The sequence below is a fragment of the Balaenoptera physalus genome, assembly GCF_965194825.1.
Source record: "Balaenoptera physalus genome assembly, chromosome: 7".
NCBI lineage: Eukaryota > Metazoa > Chordata > Mammalia > Artiodactyla > Balaenopteridae > Balaenoptera > Balaenoptera physalus.
Window position 1 is genome coordinate 87,315,000 of NC_138886.1, and position 20,472 is coordinate 87,335,471.

General features: G+C 45.2%; 1 long non-coding RNA gene across 1 annotated transcript in view; it reads left to right on the forward strand.

Moving 5' to 3' along the window:
- Positions 1–3,182: 3,182 nt before the first annotated feature.
- Positions 3,183–20,472, forward strand: part of LOC309664512 — a 174,995-nt gene continuing 157,705 nt past the window's right edge. Inside the window, exon 1 of the long non-coding RNA XR_014265862.1 lies at positions 3,183–4,000. This is a non-coding gene — a long non-coding RNA (uncharacterized lncRNA). The remainder of the gene's footprint in view (positions 4,001–20,472) is intronic.

Consider the following 20,472-nt stretch of genomic DNA (forward strand, 5'->3'; position numbering starts at 1 on the left):
CTGGAACAGGCCATTTCCGCCTCCCCATTCGTGGGAGTCTGCCTCTGCCAGGCAACATCCTGCCTCCTGCTGAGGGCCGCCTCCCAGGGATGCTCTGAGCGCAGGTTTTCTCCTCCTCCATGGAGAGCTCTTACATGGGGCAAGACAGCACAGTTACCATTAATAACAGCTGTTGTGACAATAAAATTCTCTGACCCTGGATCCATCTGACCCTGGAGTAGAGCAGGCACCCAGGAAGGGAATGGAACTTCCCTGAGAGTTTTCCTTCCCGCATAACGAGAGGATACACCGATGGACTCGAATGAGCAAAATAGCTTTTACTGAAATAACTGATGTTTTCCTCTTTGCTTGAGTAAGCAGTCTCCAAAGTGGCAATTTGCAAAACTTGAGCCCAAGCATGTTTCTTTTGTCTTGATCAAAGTTAGTTTGTGAATGTTCTCTCAGGACAAGACAACTTCTCCGTGATTTGGGGGTGCCATCGCAAAATCCTTGGAAACCAGGTGGACATCTGTGGCATAGAAGTGAGGGCACCTGTTTTGAGGCAAGCAGTTCTGAATTCTGACATTGACTCTATCACTTGTCAGCTGAGAGATATTGAGTAAGCCACGCCAGCTCTCTGCGCCCCAGTTTTTCCATCTGCCACATGGGCGTGATGGCAACTTGTGTGCGGGGTCCTTGAGGATCACAGGCGATGAACAGATGATTCCAGCACGTCGCCTGGCAGGCAGCAAGTGCTTAATACATGCCAGTTAAACTGGGTTGGAGTAAATGGATGTCCATTCTCAGCTTCTAGTGCTAAATACTGGAAGGCTAGGGTCCCCTGCATTGATTTCTCTGGTCCAGGGGGGCTCCCAAGCTGTACTTTTAACAACATTTAACAAAGGAGTCAAGTGAGTTTCTATTAAAGCCATACCAAACTTTTAGCCCCAAACCCACTTATTAGCAGCTGAAGCTGAGTCACATTTTCTTAATGAATATATATATATATATTCCTTTTTAGCTACCATTTATTGATCATTGTTTGCCAGATCTTGTTTTTTATTTTTTTTAAACTTTTACATATAGTGTCCCATTTAATTCTCAGTTAACACTTGTGAAGCACGGTGGTTAATTTTATGTGTCCACTTGACTGGTTCATGGGTGCTTACATATATGGTCAGACATTATTCTGGGCATCTGTGAGGGTGTTTCTGGATGAGATGAACATTTAAATTGGTAGACTGAGTAAAGCAAATCACCCTCCCTAATGTGGGTGGGCCTTATCCAGTCAGTTGAAAGCCTGAATAGAACAAAAAGGCTGACCCTTCTCTGAGTAAGAAAGTATTCTTTCTCTTGGATGGCCTTCAAACTGGAACATCAGCTTTTTCCTGCCTTCAGACTTGAACTGAAACACTGGCTCTTCCTGGGTCTCCAGCCTTCTGGCCTTCAGCCTGGAACCACACCTTCAGCTCTCCTTGGTTTCCAGCTGCTGACTTACCTGCAGATCTTGGGGCTGTCAGTTTCCATAACTGCATGAGCCGATTTCTTATAGGAAAGCTTTTGTTACATATCCTACTGGTTCTGTTTCTCTGGAGAACCCTGACTAATGTATGAGGTTAGGACCATGGTGGGTGTTTGTTATGGACTCAAATCCTGCCCGCACCACATTTGAGCTATTTGAGCCTGAGTAGACTTCTCAGTGCCCTGTGCCTCAGTTTCCTCATCAGTAAAATAGATACAACAATAGTACCTGCCATATGGGTTATTGTGATATTAAATAATATATACTAAGAATGATGCTTAGTACACAGGAGGTGCTCAGTAAGTATTAGCTGTTTAGACAACTGAGAAGCTCAGAGAAGTTAAGTTAACTGCCTGAAGCCACACAGCTCCTAACAGAGCTGTGCTGGCTGATTCAAGGCCCTTCTCTATCCTTTGGACCAACTTGATTCACAAATGTTGCCCTCAGCATGGAGTGGCCACCACTCACGGAGTGGCCTGACTGGAGCAGAGCCGCATTCGAATCTCCATCATTCAGCTGCATGGCTCTGTGGGGGGCCTTGGTGTGGGAGCAGGTATTACCGATGGCTCCCACCACTCTCTGCAAGACTGAATGCGACCATGCAGCTTGCCTTTGCCCTTCCAGCGGTATGCTTTTGTTCCTTCCTCCACCTTCTGCCCTCCCCTGCAGCCCTCTGGCCAGCCAGCTAGGGTTATCTCCCAGTTGTGTTAGCAGGCAGTGTACCAGAGTTATTGTGTCTGGCTGTATGGCATGTGGATTGGGCGGAGCAGGACGGGGTACAGAACACACTGCTAGGTCCTGGGGGTGTGTGGAAGGAGGAAAACCCACAGCCCAGCTCTTGAGGTGCCACAATCAAATGGGAGAAATAGGGCATGCCACGAAAAAGCCCCAGAATAGAACTTAGCGGTCTGGGACACACAGGCACATCACATGACAGATTCTGCTTACCCAGATAAGTGAAACTGGATATGGCCAGTCCAGAAGGGTACCAGGAGGAGGTATGCTGAGGACTGTTTTGAAGAATGAATATGAACTAACAGAGTAAACGAGAACACTCAAATTCCTTCAGTAATTATGATTTGCACCATACAATTAATAGTCATGATAATATCCATTTATTGGACACTTACTAGAAGCCAGGTATACAAGAGTACACATGTATAGGATCTTTCACGCATTCAGACATCTCATTCAATCATCTCATTCAACACAAATTCCTTCAGTTGTTATAATTTATGTTCATAAAGGTAGCAGTAAAATAATAACCTCCTTTTTAAAAATGATAACCTACTTTGAGCACTTATGATGGACCAGTGCTCAAATACTGTGCTCAGTATCTTTACATACAGTTTTGCATTTCACCAACACAGCAGTCTGGGGGTGGTGGGTATTAATATCTGCATTCTACATACGCAGCACCTGAGGCATGGAGAGGTTGAGTGACTTGCCCCAAATCACACAGCAGAGCCCAAATTCGAATCATTGAACCGAGTCACAGGGATGGCAAACCTAACTCTTCTATTATCAGCCCCTCTATTTTTTGAGAATTATCACATTGCAAAATGTGTCACTCATGTATGCCAAGTGTATGCTAAACAATATGCTGGTGCTGAGTGTTTTAAGAAGATTGAGTCCTTGGGCTCCAAGAGTTTTCAGTTTAGTCATGGTTTAGTCATTCATAAATAAGTTCATTTCCTGAGTAGAATTATTTTACTTGTTTTTTATTTTTATTATGCACTGGCGAAATGCCAGTCATGTAGTGTTAGTTTTTTTTTTCAACGCATTTTATAGTCCTGGATTTGCTTGGTGGGCAGCTTCTGTCAGGGTCCCTAGTGATACCCACTTCTTGGTACTTATGCCCCTGTGTAATCCCTCCCGAGTGTGGGTTGAACCCAGTCACTTGCTTCTTATGAACAGAATATGGCAATAGTGCTGGCATCTCATGTTCATGATTAAATAACAAAAAGCTTGACTTCCATCTTGCTGGCTCTCTGTCTCTTGCTGGTATTATCTATGGGCCTCTTATTTGCTCACTCCGAGGAAGCCAGCTGCTGTATTTGGAGCTGCCTTATGGAGAGGATTATGTGGAGAGGAGCTGATGGCCCCCTTTAGCCAACAGCTAGTGGGGAGCTGAGTCCTGCCAACGACCCCTTGAGTGAGCTTGGCAGCCGAGCCTTCGCCAGGCGAGCCTTGAGATAAGACTGCAGCTCTTGCTGACACCTTTTTTTTAAAAAAATTAATTTATTTTTTGCTGCGTTGGGTCTTCGTTGCTGCATGCGGGCTTTCTCTAGTTGCGGTAAGCAGGGGCTACTCTTCGTTGCGTTGTGCGGGCTTCTCATTGCGGTGGCTTCTCTTGTTCCAGAGCATGGGCTGTAGGTGCATGGGCTTCAGTAGTTGTGTCATGTGGGCCCAGTAGTTGTGGCACATGGGCTTAGTTGCTCCGTGGCATGTGGGATCTTCCTGGACCAGGGCTCAAACCCGTGTCCCTTGCATTGGCAGGTGGATTCTTAGTCACTGCGCCAGCAGGGAAGTCCCTTGCTGACACCTTGAGTGTAGCCTGGGGAGAGATACTGCAACTGAGCCATGCCCAGATTTGTGACTTTTAAGAACTGTGAGATGATAATTGTTATTTCAAGCCAATAAGTTTGGGGTAATTTGTTGTGTAGCAAAAGATAACGAAACAGGCCCTAGAGAGTCAAATACTGTCTCTGGCCTTCTGTACAGTCCTTACTCTTGTCGTGTAGCGCTGCCCACCTGTGCTTTCTCCCAATGAAAGGAAGTGTAGAAAACAAATGCTCCCTCTTTGGTCAGCTTGCCAGTGGTCAGCTCCCAGTCCACAACCTTCTTGACCGTTCAGAAACGGTTGACACAGTTGATCCCCCTCCCTCCTTCACACACTTCTTCACTTGTCTTCAGGTCACTGTGCTCTCCTGGTTTGCCTCCTGCCTCTCTGGCAGCTCTGTCTCAGCCTTGTCTCCTGGAACGTTCTCTTCTTCCCAGCCTGTAGGTGCCAGAAGGCTCCACATCTCACGCCTCAGTCCTCGTCTCTCCTCTGGACACTCACCACCTTGGTGCTCACATCCCATTGCATGGCTTCAAATGCCATCTAGATGGCAATGATTCTCAATTTATATTTCAAACTCAGATTTCTCTCTTGAATCTAGTGTTGTATATCTAATTCCCTACTTGAGATCTCTGCTTGGAGATCTAGTAGACATTTCAAATTCAATGTGTTTAAAAGTGAATCCTTATCTTCTCTTTAAAACCTATTCCTTCTATAGTTGTCCCCATCTGAGGTCACGGCAACTCTAGCGTTTCAATCGCTTAGGCCAAAAACCTTGGACTCATCTTGACTCCTCTTTTTCACACTGTTCATCTAATCTGTCAACAGATTCTGTCAACTCTATCTTCAAAATATATCTAGACTTCAATCTCTTCTCACCACCTCCATGGACAGCACCCTGGTTAAGCCACCATCACCTTTCTCCAGGATTACTACAATAGCCCCCAGCTGGCCACTCTGCTTCTTCCTCTACCCCCTTCAGCACAGTGGTCCTTTCAAAATGCGAGGTCAAGCCACGCTTCTGCTCTACACCCTTCAGTGCCAAGACTCTGCATGAGATGCCTTTGCTTACTCTGCTCCAGCAACACTGGCCCCTGGCTGTTCTTGGAGAACCTGCCTGGCACAGTCATGCCTCAGCGCTTTGCCCTGACTGTTCCCACCGCCTGCATGTTCAACTCCTTCACTTCCTTTCGTTCTTTCTCCAAATGTCACCTCTTCACTGAGAAGCAATTAAAAATTACAACTCTAACCCCCGGTAATCCCAATTTCCCTTACCTGAATATACTTTTTCTTTTCTCCATTGCACTTACCACCTTTCAACACACTCTTTTATTTACTTTTTTAGAATTATGCTTGCTAGGACAATTAGGCAAAGAAAAGAAAGAAAAGACATCCAGATAGGAAAGGAAGAAGTAAAACTATATTTGCAGATAACATGGTATACAGAAAATCCTAAGAAATCCACTTAAAAACTATTTAAAAACTAATAAATGAGTTCAGTGAGGTTATAAGATACAAGATCAATATATAAAAATTATTGTATTGAACAATGCAAAAATTAAATTAGAAAACAATTCTATTTACAAGAGCATCAAAAAGAATAAAATACTTAGGAATGATTAACAAAGAAGTGCAAGATTTGTACACTGAAAACACTAGAAAACATCACTGAAAGAAATTAAATGGAAAGACATTTGTATTCCTGTGTTAGAATATTTAATATTGTTAAGATGGCATTACTCACCAAACTGATCCTCAGGCTCAATGTAAAACCTATCAGAATCTCAACAGCCTTTTTTGGGGGCAGAAATCGAATAGCTGATTCTAAAATTCATATGAAAGTTCAAGGTACTCAGAATAGCCAAAACAATTTTTTAAAACTAATCCTTTATTTTAAATTTTTTATGGATTTTATTTATTTATTTATTTATTTTTGGCAGCGTTGGGTCTTTGTTGCTGCGCACGTGCTTTCTCTAGCTGTGGCGAGTGGGGGCTACTCTTCGTTGTGGTGCACAGGCTTCTCATTGCGGTGGCTTCTCTTGTTCCAGAGCATGGGCTCTAGGTACATGGGCTTCAGTAGTTGTGTCATGCGGGCCCAGTAGTTGTGGCACACGGGCTTAGTTGCTCCGTGGCATGTGGGATCTTCCCGGACCAGGGCTCGAACCTGTGTCCCCTGCACTGGCAGGTGGATTCTTAACCACTGCGCCATCAGGGAAGTCTACCAAAACAATCTTGAAAAAGAAGAACAAAGTGGACTAACACTTCTAAATTTCAGACTTCTTAAGATACAGTAATCAAGACAGTGTGTTATTGACATAAGGATAGACATATAGATCAGTGGAGTAGAATTGAGAATGTATAAATAAACTCTTACATTTATGTTCAATTGATTTTCAACAAGAATACCAAAGCCATTCAATAATGAAAGAAAAATCTTTTTGGCAACTGGATATCCACATGTGAGAGAATGAAGTTGGACCCTTATCTTATGTGAGATACAAAAATTAACTCAAAATGCATCATAGACCTACATGTAAGAGCTACAACTATAAAACCCTTAGAAGAAAACAGCAATTAATCTTTATGACCTTGCATTAGGCAAAGCTTTCTTATATATGACACCAAAAGCATAAACAACAAAAGAAAATATAGATGAATTAAACTTCATCAAAATTGAAAAACTTTTGTGCTGCAAATGGTACCATCCAGAAAGTGAAAGGACAGCCCACAGACTGGGAGGAAATATTTGCAAATCATATGTCTTATAAGAGTTTAGTATTCAGATATATAAAGAACACTTACAACTCAACAACAAAGAGACAAACAATCCAATTAAAAAATAGGCAAAGGGTTTGAAAAGCTGTTTCTCTAAAGAAGGTATACAAATGGCCAACAAGCACTTGAAAAGATGTTCAGTGTTATTAATGATAAGAGAAATGCAAATTGAAATCCAGATGAGTGAGTACTTCACACCCACTAAGATGATTATAATTTAAAAAAAAAAGGAAAATAACAAGTGTTGGAGAGGATGTGGAGAAATAGAAACATTTAAACATTGCTGGTGGAAATGTAAAATAGTGCAGTCACTGGAAAACAGTTTGGTGGTCCCTCACAAAGTTAAACATAGGATTACCAATTATACACCTATGTATATACACAAAATGATTGAAAATAGATACTGAAACAAATACTTGTACCCAAATTTTCATAGAAGCACTCTTTGTGACAGTCAAAATATCCATCAACTGATGAATGAATAAATAAAATGTGGTATATCCATACAATGGAATGTTATTTTGCAATAAAATTCGTTCATACCACAATGTGGATGAACCTTGAAAACATTATGCTAAATGAAAGAAGCCAGTCACATATTGTATGATTTCACTTATATGAAATGTCCAGAATAGGCAAATGTGTAGAGACAGAAAGTGGTTAGTGGTTGCCAGAGGCTGAGGTGGAAGGGGGCGGGTGAAATGGGGAGTGACAGCTGATGTACATGTGGTTTCTTTTCAGGGTGATAAAATGATGTTTGCACAACCTTGAATGTAATAAAAACCATGGACTTGTATACTTTAAATGGATGAGCTTTCTGATATGTGAACTGTATCTCAATAAAGCTGTTTAAAATAAATTATGCTTGTTGTTTATTGACTGTTTCCCCTACCTAGAGTGTAAGTGAAATGAGGGCAGGGGTCCTTGTCTGTTTTGTTCACTTACGTATTACCAAACATGTAGAACAGTGACTGGATCTTAATAAATATTTACTGTATGAATGAATATAAGAACGTTTCATGTTGACTTTTTGACTTCTGAAAAACGTTAAGTACTCCTGCATTAGGCAATACTTTTACCTATGGTCCATAATATAAACTGACATGTAATGGAATTAATTTGCTACCTTCCTTAGACGGAATTTTGATCACAGATAGTGGAGAAAATCAGAGAACTGGAAGAAGGCTGGCTTCAATGGGACAGGAGGCAGGATGCACTGTGGCGATGAGGGCTGGCCTGGTGCTATGGGTACAGCATCCTCTAAATCAGAAGATATAGACTAAAGACGTAGGAACCAAATCTGGCCTCAGATGTGTTTTCAAGGCTCCTGGCAGTACATTCGACAACTATGTGTGAATTCCAGAAAGGTGCCCTGTCTTCCAGCCGACACCATTCTCACTCACCCTGGTACCAAGGTACAGGACTTGGTGGGAGAAGCTTGGCTGATTATTCCCCTCTGTGTACCTCCTCATGGTTGACCTTGAAAAGTGGATAAGATGTACAACCTTATTACAGTGGCCCTGTGCATTAAAAAAAAAATCTTGAATTGGTTTCAATATCCAAGTGCACAGAGCTTATATGAGAGTTGATCCCAGGACATGCCAGTGGAGGAGTAGGGACATGAGAGAGGGAAAGGATGGGCGATAATTGAGTCAATTATCAAGCTTGTCAGTGATGGTGCTTACTCCTGGGGGAAAGTCTGGGAAGCAATGTGGGATATGGCTTCAAAGTTATCCCAGCCTGGGGTGAGGGACCTGGGGCATTTATATAACAAGTCCTATCAGTTGCTGAAGGCTACTCCTGCAGGCGTTAATTCCCTGACAATTCCAGTCTCTGCATGTAGGCAAAGGGACCTTCCAGTGCTTCAGAAAAGCAGCTACTGGCAGCTGGAAGTCAGCTTACACTCTCTGAAGTGATAAGGGCCCAGGATTTGGGCATGGTACCCATTGTTTCTTTTTGATTGCCAACCTTTTAAAAACAGGGAGCTTTTATGAAAAAATGTGAATTTCTGGCTCCTTGAGGAAAAAATGTGAAGACCTGGCAAAAGTGGGCTGACATTCCCACTTGGCAGCTCCCAGCTGGCCATGCCCCCTGTAGCAGGATCCTGTGTTTCAACCCATCACAGTCCCTTCCAGGCTGCTGCGCTTGCTCACAGCTCCTACGTGGCCCCAGGGGGGCACTGGCATTTGAGATTCTTGCCCAGGGCCTGCACAACTCCTGGCCCAATGTGCATGGGGTGCACAACTCCTGAGCTGATGTGCCCTGTGAAAAGTGGCATAAAGAAAAAATAAGATATAGACGGATTTTTTTTTTTTTTCATTTTCCTCCAAAGAGCCATGACCTGCACACACTTGACTTGTGGTAAGAGTGCTGAAAGCTCTTGCCAATAGTTTCATATATGTAGCTCCTGCTGCACCGCCCACCCCTCCCCCCCCAAATCTAGGAGGGGCCAGGGCTTTGATCCGGGGCCTCTTCGCGCATGACCAGCCCTCGGACTCGCATGACCAAGCCTGGGATGCTGGAGGACTCAACAGGCCAGCCCTTGTGTGTAGCCTCAGGTCTGGGCCTGGCCTGGGGCCAAGGATTGGTGGTGCTCATCTACTGGAGAAATCTGCTGACGCTGCGTGACCTGGGGCCCACTCAGTGCAGAGCGGGAGCCAAGCAGGGGTCCTTGTACCAGATTTGTGGAGAGCAGTGCCTATTAGTAGCCAATTGGGCATCACAATAATCAGTTGCCATGGAAAGCAGTGAGAACGGACTGTTTTCATAGACACTACCTCCCCCCTCACATGCAGAGCTGGCCACCATGAAGGAACATCAGAAAAATTGTTTCAGAGCCAGTCTTTTAACTTAGTGTCTGCAAATATAGAAAATCTGGCTGCAGGCCTCTACCTCCACGGCCTTCTCTTTGGTTACATAGCAGTTCTGCATGGCTGGGTCTTTTCCTTGGGCACCTCGCTCTAGCTCTACCTGGTGTCTCCACATGGGCTCTCCAGCATGTCAGTTTCAGAGGAGTGGCACTTCTTACACAGTAGGTGTGCCCAGAAGGAGAGAGCTGGGCAGAGGCTCTGTCACCATTTCAGATCTGGCCTTGGGAATGACGTGGCATCACTTTCACGTGCCCTACCAGGGGCAGCAGTCACAAAGGCCTGCCGGCCTCAAGGGAAGGGGACGTGAACTCCACCTCTTGATAGAGGAGTGGCAAGGTCCTGGAAGAGCATGTGGGAGGGGAAATAGTGCTGCCGCCACCTTTGGAAAGTGCAGTCTGCTGCAGTCTCCTAATCAGTCCCTGGCCTATGGTGTGGGGGGCAAACCTAGGGATTCTGGAAACTCTGGGGTTCTCGTGGGCCCTTTGGCATGACTAGTCACTGGAATGAGTGAGCCAAAATGAGACCACTGTTTGTGGCTGCTCCCCATGTTCCTGGGTGGTTTGGTGGTGTTTGGGGTTTGGGTGAGCCAGCTGTGAGTTCTGTCCCCAGAGATTTTTAAGTGAATTAAATGGGAGAAATGTCAGATTCCAGGCAATATTCAGGCCTGCCCCTAACATTTGCAGGGCTGGAAGCCAGAGTATACACATAGAGACCTACCTACCAGATATCTAAATATTTACAGTTTACAAATATATACATTGTTTTTATAAAATGTATAAACTAGTTGTTAAGTAAATAGCTTATCCTGCTATCTTGGCAAATACCCTTTATAAAAATGTGGAAGGCTAGATTTGAATTGGGATTTCTTGGATTCCTGGGAGTTCCCGAGTAGGGAGGGCCAATCCTCAGCGCTCAATTTTTTCCGTACAGCCAGGGCTTTGAATGTATAAGTGCAAACACCCCTGTCAGCACAGTCAAGCTCTATCTGCACACCCTGCAAACAGCCACCTCTTGGTCAGTTCTCAGACCTAAAGTGTACACCCCAGAAGCACAGTCCTTCATGGGGGGGTGGATCAGGGAAAGAGGCCCCACACAACTTGGAAGCAGGCTTGGGGGCCCTTGGGCAGGTGGGTCCCAGGTACTGAGAGTGCGGTCTTCTCACTCCATGGGGGTGGGGGCAGGAGTATAGTGACCAGAGAAGGGCCAGATGGGTTCTTTGAAGTGTGTGGGAGGCCAAGGGCAGAGGCTTCTATTGCCCAGGTCCAGCTTGGTGTCTGACCCACCTGGCTACGGAGTACTACTTCTGACAAACCAAGAGTGCTTTCTTTGGCTACAATGGATACATTTCCACAGGTAGGTGAAATATAGCACTTGTATGTCTTCAGCATTTAGGAAGATGATACATATTTTGTTATTTTTAGTTCCATTAAGCAGGGGAAATTAGAAATTGTAGGGACTCTAGGACAGACTGTATACCTGTGATTGCCCAAAGCTTCCTTCAGAACCTCCTAGTAATGATAACTACCCCTTACCCAGGCATTGTGTAAATGCTGTCCATGTGCCATTTCCTTTCATCCTTACCACAACCTTAAGAAGCAGGTGCCATTATTTTCCGCACTGTACAGATGACAAAGCGGGGACTCAGAGAGATTAAGTACTGTGCCCAAGGTCACATAGCTAGTGAGTAGCAATTTCAGGATTTGAACTCAGGTTTCTCTAACTCCAAAGCACATGCTCTTAACTGTTACACTTGAGGAGACCTTGATATGAACAACGGTTGTTTTCCCCTGAGTTATTGACTGATGGGTTCCTGGGAGCCTCTTCATCTGGGTACAGGATATCCCTGGATTCAAGAAACAAGCCACCAACTAGTTATCCTGCATACTCTGTCTGAAATTTGCATCCAGGCCTTCCCTTAGGCTGGGCCTTTCGTGAGAAGAAGCTGCAGAACTGAACCAGACAGCACAATGCTTTTGTGATGTGGAAATATGCCAGCTAAAGAGGGGAAAGAATTTTTTCTATTTGGTTCCCAGCCAAACCAATTCAAGACATACATAAAATTTTAGTCTTTGATTCCCCTTATTTTTGTTTCCCCTCTGCATTTGGCTTTCCCATGAGCGGCCTCTCGTTCCCTTACTATTATCTTTGATTGAATTATGAAACCGGAAGAATTTGCAGAACTAAGCCAGAGTAAATGGGTCTTGTTAATCCTGTGGTTAGAAGGTCAAATCAGCAAACACTTGGGTGTGAAATGTCCAGGGCCAATTTCATTATGGCTCCAATTTGTAAAAACTGGGTGAGGAAAATTGTATTAATAACCAGGAAAGGATACCTAGAATGCTTTTCCAATTTCACTTATCCCAGCCTACTCTACAGCACACTGCAGAAATCCAACTCTCCAGTAAGAAAGTCATCTATCTTTCTGACCCAGCTGTCTCATCTGGAAACATTATTCTTTATTAAATCTCACAAATATTCTTGGTGCATTAGCAAGTCAGGTTCAAGGCAGAAATTCTGCCTCCAAAGAACAAAGTTCCCAGGCTATATTCTATCTTGTTGTTACTTAGAAAGTCTATGGATGCAAGGCTCAGAATAACCTTATACCATATGGCATTGCTATAGAGAGGAGAGTCAAAGAAAAGTCTACATGGTAGATTGCCGAATTGTTCCCAATTCTGCCCATTTCCCCCGGTATATATGTCCTTTTCCTTCTGACTAGATGTGGAGAATATATTTTTTTAAATTTTTATTTATTTGGCTGCTTCGGGTCTTAGTTGCGGCGCATGGAATTTTTCATCGTGGCGCATGGGCTCTTTCATCGTGACACGTGGGCTCTTCACGGCAGTGCGCGGGCTTCTCTCTAGTTGTGGTGCACGGGCTTAGTTGCCCCGTGGCATGTGGGATCCCAGTTCCCCGACCAGGGATCGAACCCACATCCCCTGCATTGGAAGGTGGACTCTTAACCACTGGACCACCAGGGAGGTCCCTAGAAGTGGAGAATATTTTCCTGCCCCAGTGATGTTGGGTTTGGCCATGTGGCTTGCTTGGGCAGTGGGATTTTAGTGAATATGATACAAACAAAAACTTGAAATGTGCTTGTGTGATTAGGTCCGTCCTCTGGTGCTTCTGTTGTCACCATAAGAATGTGTCCTGATTGCCCATTCATCCCCCAAGAAAAGGAAATGTAAGGAGCAGACCCAAATCAAACCTGCAGCCTGGAGTCAAGTTCACCACAAAGCCCAGCTGACCGCAGATGTGTGAGCCGGAAGGCATAATAAATGCTTATTGGTGTAGCCACTGGTTTGGAGTGTTTTGTTTTGCAACAATATTATTGCAAAAACTAACAGATTAGTCAGGGTTCTTGAGAGAAACAGAACCAGTAGGATAGATATAGAGAGATGTGCAAGTTGGAGGCCCAGGAAAGCCAGTGGTGTAGCACCAGTTTGAACCCGAGGGCCTGAGAACCAGGAGCGTCAATGTCTGAAGGCAGGAAAAGAAGGAAGACCCAGCTCAAGCAGAGAGAAATTTCATCCTTCCTCTGCCTTTCTGTTCTGTGTGGACCAATGGATTGGATGATGCCCACCTGCACTGGTGAGAGCAATCTTCTTTACTCAGTATACGGATTCAAATACTAATCTCTTCTGGAAACACCTTCACAGACACACCCAGAAATCATGTTTTTACCAGCTATCTGGGCATTCCTTAACCCAGTCAAGTTGACCATAAAATTAACCATCACACAGTCCACTAGAGACTTGTTAAATTCATATCCTTTATTCTGTTAACACAACTCAGGAAAGCAAGGATACCCACACCACAGCTCCATTACGTGGCTTCGAGGAGTCTCCAGCCGACCACGTAGACATACCATAGGGCTCTTCTTGAAGAAACTCAAATGATGAGATCTGATAATACAGAATTTATGGATAACTTCTAAGGCTGAACAATGGCCATCGAAGAAAGTTTGCCTGGCAGAGAGGAGAGGGAGTGAAATGTAGCAGTCATGAACAGGGCTGTGAAGTTTACAACTGAGGTAAAATCATGAAATAAATACTGAGAGGAAAAAAGGAGCATTGCATGTATATTCTCCAGGATGAAATTTCTTCAGGGAGGTGAGTGAATGTTTGAGTGTGTGTGTATGTGGGGCTGTTTTTCTTGATTCTTCTCTGGCTGTGGATTTGTTAGGATTACTCCTTTCATAAACTGGTGTTTGAATGACCTCCTGAAGCCACCGTGTGAAAATAAGTTTGGCCTCTGTGCCTTCGCCTCTATTTTCTCTTTCTGCATTCGCTCTGTGGGTGATCCCCTTCAATCTCACAGCTGTAGATCCCATCTTGATCTGATGAATTGAAAATAGATCTATCTCCAGTCAGGGCTCTCCCTTGAACTCCTGTCTCTTATATACAGCTGTCAACTGGAGGGCTTCACTGACAATAGTTATCACCCAAAACATGTCCCACAGTGAACTGATATTCCCACCCTAAATAGTCCGTGTCCCCCTTTGCATCTTAGTGAATAGAAATTCCATCCGTCTGACATCTCAAGCCAAAACCAAGGAGTCATTTTGATGTCTCCCATGTTTTCATTCCGTTAGCAATTCTTGTGGACTCTGTTCAATACCTATCCAGAAAGCAGCCACTTCCCCTGCCACCAAGGCCCCTTCACTGGCCTGGGCCACCATCTGTCCCCTGGATTTCTCAGTAGCCTCCTAACTGATCTTCATCCTAATCCCTGGGTCCCTTTAGTCTATTCTCAACACTGTGGCCAGAATGATTCTGTTAGGCTGTAAGTCAGGTATGTTATGCCTCTGCTTCCCATTTCACTCATGGCAAAAGGCAAGGTTCCTGATCTGAGTATCTAAGGTGCCCACATCCCATCTGCCTTGTGCTCCTCTGCTCTCCCCTTCTCACGTCGCTTGGTCAGCTGAGCTCCTCACTTTTCCTCGAGCATGTCAAGCTTGCTCCTGCCTGAGCGTCTTCATACTTGCTGTTCCTGCTGTCTGGACCACCCTTCCTTCCCCAAAACTCAGCATGGCTCCCTTACTTATATCAAGTCTTCACGCAAAAATCATATTCTCGATTAAAAAATGGGCAGAAGACCTAAATAGACATTTCTCCAAAGAAGATATACAGACAGCCAACAAACACATTAAAGAATGCTCAACATCACTAATCATTAGAGAAATACAAATCAAAACCACAATGAGGTAACACCTCACACCTGTCAGAATGGCCATCATGAAAAAGAATACAAATGACAAGTGTTGGTGAGGATGTGGAGAAATGGGAACACCTGTACACTGTTGGTGGAAAGGTAAATTGGTACAGCCACTGTGGAAAACAATATGGAGGTTCTTCAAAAAACTAAAAATAGAATTACTATATGACCCAGCAATTCCATTCCTGGGCATATATCCAAAGAAAACCAAAACACTGATTCAAAAACATACATGCCCCCAATGTTCATAGCAGTACTATTTATAATAGCCAAGATATAGAAGGAACCTGTGTCTATCAACAGATGAATGGATAACGAAGATGTGGTATATATATATATGCACACACACATATATATATACACACACACACATACATACACACAATGGAATAACACTCAGCCATAAAAAAGAATGAAATTTTGCCATTTGCAACAGGGATGGACCTGGAGGGTATTATGCTTAGTGAAAAGAGTCAGACATAGAAAGACAAATACTGTATAATATCACTTATATGTGGAATCTAAAAAATAAAATAAACTAGTGAATGTAACAAAGAAACAGACTCAGAGATAGAGAGAACAAACTAGTGGTTACCAGTGGGGAGAGGGAATGAGGGGGGATGGGGCAAGATGGTGGGGGGGAGTAAGAAGTACAAACTACTGTGTATAAAATAAATAAGCTACAAGGACATATTGTACAGTACAGGAAATATAGCCATTATTTTATAATAACTATAAATGGAGTATAACCTTTAAAAATTGCAAATCACCATGTTGTATACCTGAAACATATAATATTATAAATCAACTATACCTCAATGACAAATTTTTTAAAAAAATCACATTCTCAGTGAGGAAGCTACTCGATAAACACTAGTCAAACAAATGAATGAGCTGGGTTGCTCAGCGAAAGGGTATTCTGTTTGGTGACCCCCTTGCTTGTCACACTCTGCCCCAGGCATGAATCCAGCCAGCCCACACCACCTCTGTCAACGTCAAGTATGATGTTGACGTTCCACTGACCACGTGCCACGTCATGCGCCCTGTGCTTCCTCTGTTCCATCCCACTTATTTCTCCAACCACCTCGGAAGCTAGATGCTCTCACCCCCAACGTTGGGGGTGCCCCTGTGCTAAGGCCTGGGCTCTTTCAAGGCAACCTTCTGAATCCATCTACGCTTGGAGAGTGTTTCCCCTGCACTCTGGCCCCAACCTGGAGGGACTTAGGGTTGTCCTCCTAATCTGACCCTCCAAGCATCCTGGGAGATTTGAAGTTCAGGACAGCTTGGGGAAGGTGGGGGCCTAGGGCCGGAAGGTGACACCAAGGGGCTACAAGAGCCTAGCTCAGTGCCTGGCTCCGTGTTTGCTGATCGAATCAGTGAAGGACCTCCTGGTTTGCCTCCCAGAGGCCACCTGGTGTGGGACAGCAGAAAGTGAAACAAGTTAAAGAGATGAATATGTTTAGATTGTTTTTACAGCAACAATGTTTGGTCAAAGTTGGAGCAGAATAAAGCTAGTCCAAACAACTGGAGGGTGGTGGGTGGTCTCTGAGGAATGTAACTACATGTAATGGGGTGAAATTGAGCAAAGGAAAATGCTCTCACAGGGAAGCTGATTATATGGTGCCACTGGGTCCTAAGGAAGTGGTAAAACCCCTCCCTGAAGTCACGTTGGGCTACTTTGGGCGAAGTGCTCATCAGGCACACAGTGGAGGTGGGTGTGGGCTGCCTTGCGGGCCTGTGTGGCTTCCTCCGTCCCCATAGAGTCCCTAGAAGGCCGCTGAGCCTTTTTCATGAAAGAACCCTAGTTTTAGACCGGGATTGGGACGTTCGATCTGAAAATGCGTTTTAAGGAGATTGTGCTGGAACTTTTTAGGATTTCCTGAGTTTATAATCAAGAAATAGAAATGTTTGTTTCCCTTCTCTAAGAACAACCTAGAAGCATCTCAGTGTAGGTGGGGAGATGCATATTGTGCTTAAAAAAACAGCAAGCCTTCTAGAAGCCAGCAGATCCCCAGAGTCAGCCTCAGAGCCTCACATGTAGTTTGTGTTTTGAATTCCTCTTACATAGATCCAAGTCTCATGGGGATCCTTGTCAGGTTTTTCTAGTCAGGTTTGGGGTAAGAACAGGTGACAATGGCAAAGAAATGTCCCCTTTATCAGCATGCTTGTGGAGATCAGTGGTGCAGGGGATTTTTTTCTTTTTCCCAACTTATTCAAGAAAACAAAGGACTTGAAATGACAGTCCTCAGGCCAAATTCAGTCACAGCGTGTCTTGCCTGGCCTATACAGGGTTTTTAGGAAACTCTGAGCCAACGTTTAAAAATTGGGAGATTTCACATAAATATCTGAAATTTTGGAATGTCTTAACAATTCGTAAGGCCCAGGAGCTCCAGTCAGCACCCCATACCCAGTATGGCAGCCAGCAGCCGTGCTCCCTTCTATGAGGCTGCAGCTCCCCAGCTAACCTCGGACCCGCCAGGCGGGCCTCAGACATTGCCATGCACTGCCTTATCCCAGGAGAACTGGAATTTGCCACTCCTGAAATAAAGTAATCTTTTATTTCAAGAGGAAAGCATGGGAATTTGAAAATTAAAGCAGTTGCTTCGTAACACAAATAAATTGTACAGAAAACCTAAGACTGTAAAACCTGAGAGTAATGCTCTCAGTAGAGTCCACGCAAGGATTAAAACAAATAATTCCCTGTCCTGGGTTGGGTTTTCTAGAAGAGGAGCCCAAGCCAAGGATTCCTGTGCAAGGGATCTGATGGGCCTTTGCTCTCAGGAGAAGGAGAGAAGCAGGAAAGGGGATGGGGAGGAGCTCGCAAGGATGCAGTCTCAGCCTGACCCCACAGGAGCTCTGGAACTTGAACAGCACCACAGCACTGGTCCCACCGAGGCAGGGGGCACCCTTTCCCACTCCCGTGTCAGTCAGTCATGGGGAGACGCATGGTAGGGGAACACCCAGGGTGAGGGGCTCGCATGCAGGTTGGGAAGAGGAAGGCTGTAAGCTCTAGGCAGAGGAGGGCTGGGGTGGGTGGATGTGCCAGCTTGCTAAATGGCATCTGTGTGGAACATTACCTCCTACCAACAGTTATAAAATAATGAATTCTTACTATTAAGAGAATTAACAAATGTAGGAAAGGTTAACAAAAAATCATTTCTTACCCCACAACTTAGAGATAATAATTGTTCATATTTATACACTGAATTATCCTTTCCTTTTTCTAACTCTGAGTTAAAATAACTTGGACCCTTATCTCCCTATTTGTGGGAAATCCAGCGCCCTTCCCAGTATTCCTAAGCATTCCGCAGAGCAGAAAAGGGGGTATGTCATTGACCAAAGGCCTCCTCTGCTGGACTCTGAAATCCATCACAGTTGTTGCGCTGAGGCCCCTTCCACCAGCCTCCTCCAGTTATATTTTCTCTCCAGGCGTTTTTCCTAATGAAATCCTTGCCTGTTTCATCCCATCACGGCATCTGCTTCTCAGACCCACATTAACACAGTACTTACATTCTCCTAGGGCTAACTGTTGCTCCTTTCACAATTTGTGGTTGTCTCTGGCCATCCTGACCTCTGCCCCAGCTGGAGCATTCTGGGTGCAGGGGTGGAGTGTCCAAAGGGAGAAAAGAAAGCAGAGAGAGGTCCCAAAGACTCATTTGGCCACTTGACAACTTTCCCCTGGCCTTCCTCGTTTTAGGATCCCTCTCTCAGGTGCCAAATCCTGAACCCCCTTGGAAGCCCACCCAGGAGGCCAGAGAGGGGCAGGGCCAGGAAATAGGGGCTGTGCCCCAAACATCAGTCAGACTGGGGGAGCTGCACTGTGTCTTGCCCCTGACCCTGCTGGTCTTCTCTCACCTATTGTGTGCTGGCTCCTTGTTCTGCATCTTGCGCTGCTAAGACTTGATGACATGGTCACTTTCTTATTCTCCGTCCCCTACAGTGAGCTCCTTGCCTAGCTTTCTGGCTTTGACACTGGTGTTTTGGTTTCCTCTTAGAGCAGATGCTCTTCGTGCCCCACACACAACATCTTGACGTTCACCTCCATGCTCCAAAGGCTGCTCACTGCAGACACCTGTGAGAGCTTTTTCTGGTCATGGGAGATGCTTGGTTCGAGCTCAGGGCCAGCCAGAAGTGCTATAAAGTTAATGTTCTGGAAGCAGCTCTGACCAATGATGGACGAGGCATGGGATAAATGCCCCAGCTTCTTGCCTCGGGGCTGGGACAATTCTGAGGGTGCTCTGCACTGCCTCTGGAGTTCCCACAGGATTGCCCTCTGGGGGCTTGTAAACTCACCCTTTATCATCTTCCTTTCTGTCTTCCCACTCCCATACCAGTGTTTCTTGGAATTATCTCCCAAATAAAGCACTAGCACTGGAATCCTTATCTTGAGGTCTGTTTTAGGACACCAGAAAAAACTCTCTCTACATGCTCACTGCTGCTCTGGGCTAAATGTCTGGATATTGAGAACCCTAAGGGTGGGAGAGAGGCACACGGGGACTGGTGCTGTCCTGCAGGTCATGGTGTCACTGCTGAGAACGCCGAAGAGGAGCCCCCCTCCTTCTGAGGCCAAAGGGGCAGTAGGCTCAGCCCAAGGATCACGCGCAGGGGTTGCAGAAGGGGACTTTCGGATTGGTTTTGGCCCATGAGATGACTTGGTTTGGCATGCAAGTTGTCAAAACCGGAAGAGTTCACATAAAATCTACCTTTGCGTCTTGTTTGGAAGAACTGGGAGATGTAGCTGACAACACTGGCCAGCACCCCCTCCTCATGCCAATGATCACCCTAACTGAGCAGCCGCCAACCCCCCCTTCAGAGGGGGCTTGTGTGTTCCAGGTCTCCACCCACCAGGCTTCGTGTGTTTCCTCAGCTTGCCAGGATCCTGAAGGCATCTGGGCTTGGGGTCCTGTGGTAGGATTGCTGGGACCCTAGAACTGGGGCCAAGGCATATGGCCCTGTGCTAACTCACCTGGAGGGTGATGGGATGTGGAGAGTGCTGGTGCCAAGCCCTGGGTTTGCTGTCAGGTGACTGATGGGCCATGCTTGTTTCAGGAGCCCAGTACCTTCTTAAGAGGACAAAGCCAAAAAGGCCAACAGGATCCTGAATATGAAGCTTTCTAGCCCAGTGGTTCTCAACCCCTGGTCTTACTTGTTAAAAATACCAGCATTTGGGCCCCATCCTCAGGAATTCTTATTTGACTGGTCTGGGGTTGGCCCAGGGTATTGATATTTTTAAGTGTGCTGGTGTGTGCCAGAGCAGGCTTGTACAGCTCAGGAGAGACCATGGCCTGTATCTCTCGTTGAAATCAACTACAGTGGGAGTATTCACACCATGGTGACAGAGCTTACCCCATCCTTCCAGAGAGCCTGTTGTTAGACATTTCCCAGCACACCACTGAAAAAATGGGAACTACAACATGAGCTGTGTCTTTAGCAGGGATTAATGACCCTGATGTGGGATCTGTTGCCCACTCTGGGGCAGAAGTCTCTATACGTGGAGAGAGTGGGTGGGTGCCATATTGACTCTTTAATTCAACTTTATAGTTGGA